The 11,304-nt window shown below is 39.7% G+C and overlaps 1 non-coding gene across 1 annotated transcript; it reads left to right on the forward strand.

Annotated features, from left to right (window-relative positions):
* Positions 1–9,798: 9,798 nt before the first annotated feature.
* LOC141415917 (U6 spliceosomal RNA) lies at positions 9,799–9,902 on the forward strand. The gene has a single exon (XR_012440868.1). It is a non-coding gene; the product is annotated as a U6 spliceosomal RNA (small nuclear RNA).
* The last annotated feature ends 1,402 nt before the right edge of the window (positions 9,903–11,304 follow it).

An 11,304-nucleotide genomic window follows, 5' to 3' on the forward strand; every position in this document is an offset into this window, starting at 1 on the left:
TTGGGCAACCAAGAAATATAAGTTGTAGTTAGGTCATTGTCTGCCCAACTGTCCTTGGCATCCATTCGGGGAGATAAAGATTAACAACTGTCTCTGTCAGTCCTTGGGGTTGAGTGGGGTGTTTCTAGTAAGCCATCTGCAAGGGGGTGGAGGGGTCTAGTCCTAACATGGCTGTCCTTATTGTTAACCCCAAACATAAACCAACTCATAAATGAACATGACCCTGTTACCTTAGTAGTTAAGACTCCAACAAAAATCACCAGAGAACACAGGTAAATATTTATGGGGACCAAGTGTTGAGTTAGGAAACATAGTGGCCAAGAATCATGGCTCAGATGTTGATAAGGGATCATATCCCAGACTGTTGACATTAACAATTGGCTCATGACATGCAGCAGGATCCCACCAATAGTCAAAGGAGCCACCCTAAAATCTGGTCATCCCAGGCCAAAAATTCCCTCTGCCTGACACGTGGAGGGAGTAGGACTAAAATCTCCACTCTGGTGACTCCAATAAAAACTGGAGGTCTTGACTTTCAGTGTAATGCTCCTTTCTGAGTTTTTTATTTTTTATCCTATCTGGAGGGTGCACTTTGGCTTTACATAAGTAAATCTGTTTCAACCCTCATATCAGTGCAGCAGTATTCCCTGTGCTCAGTTGCCTCTTGCCTCTCTGTGTTTTAATAAACTCTTTCTATCTTGACAAATTTGTGGAGTAACCTGTAGCACCAAAAATTCCTGACAATTATTTTGACAAAACAAAAAACCATTTTTAGACAGTTTTTGTAAATGTTATTAAGAATAATATTTTTAAGATAATCTTGTTGTTATGAGCTTAGAGAATTAAGTTTTAGTTTAACATCAGTATATTAAATTTTAATCTTACAAAACCTTTAATGCAACCAGATTTTAGTCAACTCAATCACATACATAAGCATTTATAAGCTCCATCCTTTTATGACAACTTGTTTTGTATCCCCCTGGGGGAGCTTATCTTTATCTTTTTTAATTTAAAAGTATTTTTTATTCTTTTATTTTTAAAAACCATATCTTTAATATCATATCTATATGATATATATATGTTATTTGTTGAAATTAACTTATAAAACCTTTTAACTTAGAACCTTATATTTGTATGGAAAAAACCAGAAAGAAAGCAACCTTAAAATTATTTTTTCTATAAAAACAATTTATAGAAAGCCCATTTGTTAATAGACCCATGTATTATAAGAGAGAACTAAGTCCCAGATTTTATATGGAAGAATGAAACAGGCTAAGGTCATTTTTTACTACCCAAATTTTAAGATTCCTGTTGCAGACTGTAACCTCCCTTTTTTTTTCCTCCTCTGGTCTAAGCCAGAGTGTTAACCCCTGAATGTCTGCATCCTAGTGAGACCTGATTGAAATAAGTTTTAAAACCTGTTTTCTTAAAAGTAGCAGTAGAACAGAGTAATAATTTTTTACATTTACTTTATAATAAGAACCATCCTCAAGTTTTTTACATATTTAAATGTAAAAAGCTTAAGCAGTTTGTAACAGAGATCTTTAAAACAAACACCCTGGGTTTTTTGTTAACTTGAATATCACATTAACCTTATAACAGCAGTTTAAGAACCATTTTGAAGATGCTTACATATATACATACACACACACAATTAGAGTGCACTCTCAAAAAAAGAAGAAAAAAACATTTGAGTTATACCCAAAGGGCTATCCGGTAGAATGGTGGATGATGCATCTGTTCTCTTGGGAGTCTCCCCACTTTGGAACTAAAGTTGTTGTTATCTATCCCTTAAATAGTTGTGACTATTTCCCAGGAAAAGCTCAACATCCCTAACTCTCAGAGGTATCTTACACACTTTTGTCTCACTCCCTTAACCTGAGAGACATGGTTTCACCTCAAATAGAGTTATTAGGGGGTCTCCAGGAGGTGATCAATCTCCCCTTCTGCCTCCTGAGGCAGGCCTGAATTCGAACCTGGGTTCTTACCAATATGAAGAGTGGTGCTCCTAAGTTGGTTCCTGTGCCTCAGTAGGTTCCATTGTGCATCCAACACCCTTGCTCCAACTCACCAGGAGAATGAGTCCCTGCTCTAGATCAAGCTGTTCCTTGGTGCCTGGTGGGATCTCCTCCCAGCAGTCCAGGGGATGCACCCTGGTGACAAGGAAGGTGATAATTCACTGTCTCCTGTAATCCCCACAAGCCCCCAAGTAATGTGTGGGTAATAAGAGCTGAGATACGAGTCTCTGAGGCAGATTAGCAGGAAGCAATATTTATTGTGCTGGCACAGACCCAGAGGACTCATGTCCAAAGGCTGAGCCCTGAGAACAAAGGGGTCTCACCTTATATACCCTTGCAAGCAGGTAACAGAAGCAAAAAGCAAAGCTCAACCCACACATGGCTGCATGTGACTTCATTGGCTATTTCATTTCCCTACTGCTATGTGACCTTCATGTTTCAATTCTTTAAGTTCTATCTCTCTGCTTTGCCATCCCCCTTTCTCATCATCAGAACAGTCTGTCTGTTTCTTTTCTGCCTACCCCTCCCCCCAGCCTTTCCTGCTCCAGTGGAGTTTGAATTCAGGGCCTCATGCTTGCTAGGCAGGTGCTCTACCACTTGAGTCAGTCCATCAGCCCTTTTTGCACTTGGTTACTTTTGAGAGATAGTGTCTTGGTTTATACCCAAGGCTGGCCTGCACTACAATCCTCCAATTTGTGCTTTTCCATATAGCTGAGATAGCAGGCACTCAATCCTCCTGATCTCTACCTCCTATGTACTAGGATTATAGTCTTGAGCCACCACACCAGGTTTTTTTATGTTGAATTTTTTTAAAGAATATTTATCTACATAGCTCATACCTTAAAAATGGCTTGCTATGATTTATAAGTATGGTGTAGAAGAATACTATAATTTAGTGCAAGTGATTTATGAGCTAAATTCCTTTAAACTCAAGCTATCTTTCTATGGCTCCCTCCTGGTCTGGACTTTCTGTGCTTTTGTTTTTAAAGGGCTTTGACAGGACCTGACAAAATTTTTCCAAATACAGCCAGATATTCAATGTATTAGGCTTTGCAAGCAATAAAATATCTGTTGCAACTACTCAATTCTGCACTTGTAGAACAAATTCAGTTGATGTATAGCAAGTAAGTATGACTGTGCTCCAATAAAACTTTGTGGATATCGAAATATGGACTTTGTAAATTTTTCTTATGTCTCAAAATTCTACTCTTCTGTTGACTTTTTATTAACTATTTAAATGTGTAAACACTACTGTTAGCCTTGGGCCACACAAACACAGACAGCTTGTTAGATTTGACTCATAGGCCATATTCTGCCAGCACCTTCTGAAAACCTGGTCCTATGGTATACCCTCAATTCTCACTATGACAACAACTTGGGTACATAGCCAGGTTGGAGATGTTGTCTCCAGGGTCCAATGTTTTCTGGAAGAGGAGAAATGATTTTTCTTTGTCTTTTTGTGCTCAGCCTTTCATAGGCTAACTGCCACCTACTCTTTGAGTTCCATCTCTTCCCCTTTCTACCCACGAACCATCTTGCGAACACCACATAACCTGTGTCTAATCACATCAGAATACTCACCTTTCCCTAAATAAGTCAGGTGGCTGCAAACCTGCACAGCTTTGTTCATACACTTCAGCAAGCCCCACCTCTTCCATATCTCTACCTAATAGATTTTCGCTCATTCTTCAATTCAGTGTCATTTTTTTCTTTCTCCCAGAGAGGTGAGGTGAGGCAATTACCATCAAAAGGCAACTTGCACAGAACTGAGTGCCTGAATCTACACACTCAGGAGAGGCATGCCGACTGGTGAGTCAGCACCACCCACAAAGTGACCATGACAATAATGGAGGGTGAAGAGAAAGTACCAAAGAGAAACAGCTTACTTCTCAATACTGCCAAAGCCTGCCCTGTTCAGAGGATAGGGGTGATGTGTATCAACAAGCCCAGGGCTTGAGCTGTGTGGAGTGCCTGCTACTGCCCACAGCAATCAGAGGCTCAAGCTTTCCTTGGCATGTACTTAGCAGTATCACCACTGTAGCTTCATGGGCAATCTAAGCAGAGTTAGCCTTCAACATTTTAATAAAAATCCCAATTTATTTTTCATTCTTTTAAAGAAAGCTAAAAGAAGATTTGCGACTCCAAAGAATTCTCTCATAACCAACCTATCTTGAGAAAATGAAAAATAGATTAAGTTTTAGGAAGGGGAATGAAAGGGCAGATTGCAAATAAATGACAGCATTGTCATCTTTTTTTAACGTTGTAAAGATCAAAGGGCAATATGATGTTATCACAAAAAGAAGGAGTCACAGTTTTATTATGTCAACATGAGCCATCTTTAGCTGACCACGTTGATCATTTAAAAAGTACAATTCTATAACCCTAAAGTCTTAAATGAACTAGAGGGCTTCAGAGTTTAACATATAAATGTCAGCTTTTTAACTTTTACCTGAATTTAGAAACATTTCCCAAAAACAAAGACTAATCAGAATGTAGACTTTCTGGCCTCCTTGCAGTCCTGCTCTCTTTTCCTCAGTTTCCCTCAATTTCTCCTCACAAACACCTGCTGAATTATACTAGCCTCCAGCCCCTTGCATTCTTCAGTTATGAATCCTTTAAGATTATTACAAGACATGAGACAATTTCAGAAAGTTTTGCATTTATTTTCTGCTTTGTAGTTTGTACTCACAAAGATTTTCAGCCAAAAATTTGTGATGTGAATCTAACAGTTTGCCCATTAATGATCATTAGTGTCACATCCATGAAACAATTCTGGCCCATGTTATTTATTAAAAGCAATCAAAATGTGCCATTATGGTTCTAATTACAATATTTACTCAGATGGCCTTATTTATCCACAAGAAAAACTAATACCAGGCAGCTGCTAGATGTGCCACACTAGGCATGTGAGACACACAAAGCCCCAGTTCAGAGGAATTATGTCCTTGGAGACAAATAGTCACCCCTTACGCTTTCGGCATGTTTTCTTGATAACAGTGACAAAGCCCGACAATCAATGTATTACCCTTTCATCTGTATGCAGGAGAGTGAATGAGACAGGACCCAAAGGAACTAGGAGCAGCTCTGTGCCTCCCAAGACACACAAATAGCCTGGGTTGCTGGCCCCACCTACCTGGGTCAATGATGGCACCACTGGCTGGGAACTCTTCTTTCTAATTTTACTTCGACTTTATTTGGTTTCGTCTTTAAAAAAAAAAAAAAAGATTAGCTTCATTCTCCTTTGAGCTTAGCAAAGACTATAAAAGTACATTGGCTCTAACTTATTCATCACTTTGGTATTTTGTGGTGGAAGGCATGTCAAAGTACCTGGTCTTGTTAAGCTCATAAAAATGGAAATGTCACAAAATCTGTCTTCAGAACTGGATTCTGTATCAGTACTACTTGAAGATTTTGCAATGATATCTGTGATAAATGTTTGGATTTTTTTCTTGTTATAGTTTACATTAATTTTTATTTATTTTTAGACTGATGGATCTGGTTTGTTTTAAACATCAGTGTGGGGACTCTAGACAGAAAAAGAAGAGAGAGGGGAGAGGAAGAGAGAGACAGACAGACAGAGAGAAATAGCCAGGAAAATCCTATAATCCCAGGATGAATAACTGTGACCACGGCACCCTCTTCTCTGCAGTGCCCCCAAGGAGCCTTCATCCATCCAGGACCCCAGGATATATCAGGAGGGTGGGTGGCTCAAGGCTCCATCTCCATCTTTGGGGATGTACATTTCATTTCAGCCAGAAAGTTCTCCTCCAACTCCTGCAGAGAAGAAAATTTTGCTCAAAGAAGTATTTGTGCCTCATTTCAGGAATTGCATTAATTGTCATAGGAGCACATGTTCTGAAAAGCATGATCTTGTAGCCACAAATCTTTATCTCTCTCAATTGCCATCATTTCCTCCAATAGGAAAGATCTGTCACCTATGCATGCTTTAGGTTGAGGTCTGGACTTCACCAAGTGCCTGCTGTGGCGGGGCACAGAGGAAGATGAGATGGGCTCGCATTACCTCCTCCTTCCAGGATTCCTTCATTTTGATATGGTAACACAACCTACTTTTGAAATACAGTCATGTGTCACTTAGCAGTGGAGATACATTCTGAGAATTTTGTCTAGAGGCAATCTTTCATACCATGTACTGACACAATCCTAGATGGTGTAGGTTGGTCATCAGATGCAGCTTCTTAATGCAATTAAGACGCGTGGTAAACACAAGATGTGTGACACTGCTGCCACCAAAACCTGGCACACTGCTTCGCAGCACACTTTTTCACATTCTTATTAGTGATTATTAATTGTACAGTGTGGGGGGTTTCATTATCATCTTTCCATACATGCATACCATATACTTTCACCCCCATTACTTTCTTATCCCTCTCCCACATCTCCTTTTTTTAATCTTTCATGCAATTCTTAAAAAATGGGTTACAGATAAAAGCTGTAAGAAAACTAGGAATAGAAGGACTGTACCTCAACATTGTAAAGGCTATATATGACAAACCTACAGCCAACATCATACTTAATGGAGAAAAATGGAAACCATTTCTCCTAAAATCAGGAATAAGACAAGGATGCCCACTATCCTCACTCCTATTCAACGTAGTACTAGAATTCTTAGCCAGAGCAATTAGGCAAGAAGAAGAAATAAAAGGAATACAAATAGGTAAAGAAACTGTCAAAATATCCCTATTTGGAGACGACATGATCCTATACCTTAAAGACCCAAAAAACTCTAACTAAAGACTCCTAGACACCATAAACAGCTACAGCAAGGTGTGGCAGGATACAAAATCAACTTACAGAAATCATTAGCTTTTCTATACACCAACAATAAACAAATTGAGAAAGCATATATGGAAACCATTCCATTTTCAATAGCCTCAAAAAAATCAAATACCCAGGTGTAAACTTAACAAAGGGTGTGAATGACCTCTACAAGGAGAACTACAAACCCCTGAAGAAAGAGATTGAGGAAGACTACAGAAGATGAAAAGATCTCCTGTGCTCATGGATTAGTAGAATCAACATAGTAAGAATGGCTATATACCAAAAGCAATCTACATGTTTAATGCAATTCCCATCAAAATCCTGATGACATTCATCACAGAGACTGAAAAATCTACCTTAAATTTCATTTGTAAACACAAGAGACTGCAAATAGCCAAGGCAGGACTCAGCAAAAAGAGCAATGCAGGAGGTATCACAATACCTGGCTTCAAACTATATTACAAAGCAACAGCAATAAAAACGGCATGGTACTGGCACAAAAACAGACATGAAAACCAGTGGAACAGAATAGAGGACCCAGATATGAATCCACACAGCTATGCCCACCTTATTTTTGACAAAGTCACCAAAAACATAAATAGGGAGTAAAGACAGCCTCTTCAACAAATGTTGGTGGGAAAAGTGGTTATCTGTCTGCAAGAAACTGAAACTAAATCCATGTCTATCACCCTGTACTAGTATCAACTCGAAATGGATCAAGGACCTTAATATCAGACCTGAAACTCTGAAGTTAGTACAGGAAAGAGCATGGAACATACTCTGGAAATAATAGGTGTAGTCAAGGACTTCCTCAACAGAACCCCAGCAGCCCAGCAACTAAGAGAAAGGATGGACAAATGGGACTTCATAAAATTAAAAAGCTTCTGCACAACAAAAGAAATAGTCTGTAAACTAAAGAGACCAACCACAGAGCGGGAGAAAATATTTGCCAGCTACACATCAGACAAAGGACTGATAACCAGAATATACAGGGAGCTCAAAAAACTAAAATCAAGAAACCAATAAAGAATTGGGCAACTGAACTAAACAGAACTTTTTCAAAAGAAGAAATTCAAATGGCCAGAAAACACATGAAAATGCTCACCATCTCTAGCAATAAAGGAAATGCAAATTAAAACCATGCTAAGATTCCACCTCACCCCTGTTAGAATAGCCATCATCAGCAACACCACCAACAACAGGTATTGGTGAGGATGCGGGGAAAAAGGAACCCTTGTACACTGCTGGTGGGAATACTAGCTGGTGCAACCATTCTGGAAAACAATATGGAGGCTTCTTAAAAAAACTAAACAAGATCTACCAAAATGTCCAGCAATCCCACTCCTAGGGATATAACCAAAGGAATGCGACTCAGGTTAGTCCAGAGGCATCTGCACACCCATGTTTATTGCAGCCGTATTCACAATAGCCAAGTTATGGAAACAGCCAAGATGCCCCACTACTGACAAATGGATTTAAAAATGTGGTATTTATACACAATGGAATTCTACTCAGCCATGAAGAAGAATGAAATCTTATCATTTGCAAGTAAATGGATGGAACTGGAGAACATCATCTTGAGCAAGGTTAGCCAGGCTCAGAAGACCAAACATCGTATGTTCTCCCTCATATATGGACTTTAGATCTAAAATAAATGCAGTAATATTATTGGACAGCAATGTTGTTGGACTTGGATCACATGACAAGGGGAGACCATATAGGGAAGGAATGGGGATAGGTAAGAAAGCCAAAACTTGAAAGTGTTTGATGTCCCCAGTGCAGAGGAACTAATACAGAAACCTTAAATTGACAGAAGGCACTATGGGAAGGTGATAAGGAACTAGTGAAAAGGTCAGGTAGGGGTGAATCAATTCAGCTTGTAATACACTTATGCAGGAAGCAATGCTAGGAATCTCTCTGCATAGCTATCCTTATCTCAACTAGCAAAACGCTTTGTCTTTCTTATTATTGCTTATGCCTTCTCTTCAACAAAATTGGAGAAAAGGGCAGAACAGGTTCTGCCTGGAAGCAAGAGGGGTCGGGAGGAGAAAGAGAGAGTGGGGGACAGGGGGAGAAATGGCCCAAACAACGTATGCACATGTGAACAAATGAATAAAAAAATGGGTTATGTTATGATGTTTTCATATATGCCTGCAGTGTACTTTGATCATATTCTCTCCCCAGCTATGGCTCACCTCCCTCCTGCTGGTCCCACACATACGATACTCCCTATTTATGTTCATGTCTTGTTTTTCCCTTTAGACCTAGCTTCTGCATATGAAAAAGAAGCATGAGGCATTTGTCTTTCTGAGTCTGGCCCAGATGATCAGCACACTTTTCGAGAAAATAGAAGAGATGAAGGAAGATAGGAGTACACTCTAAACTAATGGCTTAAAAAAGTATAGCTTAGTAAATACACAAGACAAAACACAGTCACTTATTCGCATCAGCATTACATATATAATAATCTTGTTGTACTTTTCTTTGACAGCCATGGCTTTGCTCACTCCAGTATCACCACAAACACAAGAGTCATGTGTCATAGTACAACCAAGTGACAGTGCCAAGGTCACTAGGCCAAAGGGAGAGAAAAGAAATGAAAACATTTATGTTAAAAATAAATTTAAAAATTAAGAAAAATAAGTCACCCAGAACTAAAAGACACATGTCTTTTAGCCAAAAAGGTGGAAGGAGCCCATTCTACAAACTTTCAATGGGGGAAAACCAATTACATGACTTCAGCCTTCTCAAGCAACACTAAAACAGAAAACAATAAAGAATACCTTCAAAACTTAGCTGCAGAAATAGTTTCAACCTAGAATTCTATACCCAGCCAAAAATACACAATTTTGATTCTTTTAACACCTGAGTTTTTCACATATTGAAATCTTTTGAAATCAGGATGCAACTTACAATCACTGTCAGCCAAGTGGCTTGACTGGTTCTGTTCCATGGACACTTTCTGGAAAAGTTAAGCCGGGACCATTTAAAAGCATCAAGAGTGCTCGCTTTGGTAGCACAAGTGCTAAAATTGGACTGATACAGAGATTAGCATGGCCCCTGCCCAGGGATGACACACAAATTCATGAAGCCTTCCATATTTCTCGGAGAACAGGGAGGCAAACAGTCCTGCCCGCTAGAACAAAGAGCAGCAGCCAACCCACTCTCCAGGTCCTTCCTCCTCGTGCATCCCATGCGGCAGACAGTGGAGGATTTGATTTCTCTGCAGGCTCTGCCCCACTCCCACTGCAGTGTCTTGCTGTGACCGGAGCCCATTTTCACGGTATCGTTCCCTGTTCCCTGGGTCCTGTCAGCATCTCTGACCCTTCCAACCATCTTCTTGCCACTCTACTGCCACACCAGCCACATGGTCTCTGCAGGGCCCTCAGAGCCCCTTGGCATTTTGTCTCTCTCAGTATCTCGTTCAAAACACAGGCCATTGTGGATGCTCAACAAGTGTTTATTGAATAAATAAATTTGATAAAAGGGAAAATGGATAAGTAAATCTGTTTCTGAGAATCTCAATAGAGCCTACAGATGCATTTTTTCACCCATTAAATATTAATACAGAAGCCAGCAAAGCTTCCTGTAAGAATTGTTACCCATTCTTCAGGAAGGTGTAGTTGTCACATTACAACATGAAGGACAAGGCTGGTTCATATGAGTTGCTTGAGGATTTCACAGGTCCTTCCATGTCAAAAGGGTGAAATACCTGAGAGGTAGTTACCCTGACTCATTATGGTTAAATACGAGCCTTAATCAGCACATCAGCACTGCTATTTGTGACTGTAATGGTTACAACCACCTTGCCAAAGAGGCCCGCCCCATTACTCTCCTGAAAACTGACATCCCAGGCCCCCTGCACCATGACCAAAGCTCCCTGCCCCTTTTCCTACTCTGCATTTCCCTGTAGTACTTACCAGTGATGTTCATTTGAGCCTCAGTAACCAAAGTCTGTATTGGGACACCTCGCTCCACACAAGAACTTTCCAGAACAACGGACATATTCTATGACATGGGTAATAACTAAACAGGTATGTAAACTTGAGTTATATGCTCAAAATTTGTGAATTGTACTGAATTTGTGAATTCTACTGCATGTAAATTATGCCTAAATGAAGTTCTATTGTGCATAGCTCATGGTAGAGGGTGGCTTTAGCACATATGAGGTTCTAGGTTCAATCCCCAGCACCAACAAAAAAAAATTAAACTGCTATAAAAATAAAATTTGTGCAATTCTCTGCATTCTATTATGCAATAGAACTTTTTTTGTTTACATTTCTGGGGATTGAATTCAATGCCTTGTGCACATTAGGCAAGCCACTCTAACAGAGTGACACGTCAATGTTTTTTAAAAGATTCACCTCTCAAATGTCAACCTATGGATAGTTGTTATGCACAAGTTGCTTGTGTCCCCCTCACTTTTCACATGTTGAAGTTCTAATCCCACTCTGATTGTATTTTGGAGAAGGCGCCCCCAAGCACGCAATTCAGATTACATGGGATC

Source organism: Castor canadensis, chromosome 13 (assembly GCF_047511655.1).
Source record: "Castor canadensis chromosome 13, mCasCan1.hap1v2, whole genome shotgun sequence".
In the NCBI taxonomy this organism is placed as follows: domain Eukaryota; kingdom Metazoa; phylum Chordata; class Mammalia; order Rodentia; family Castoridae; genus Castor; species Castor canadensis.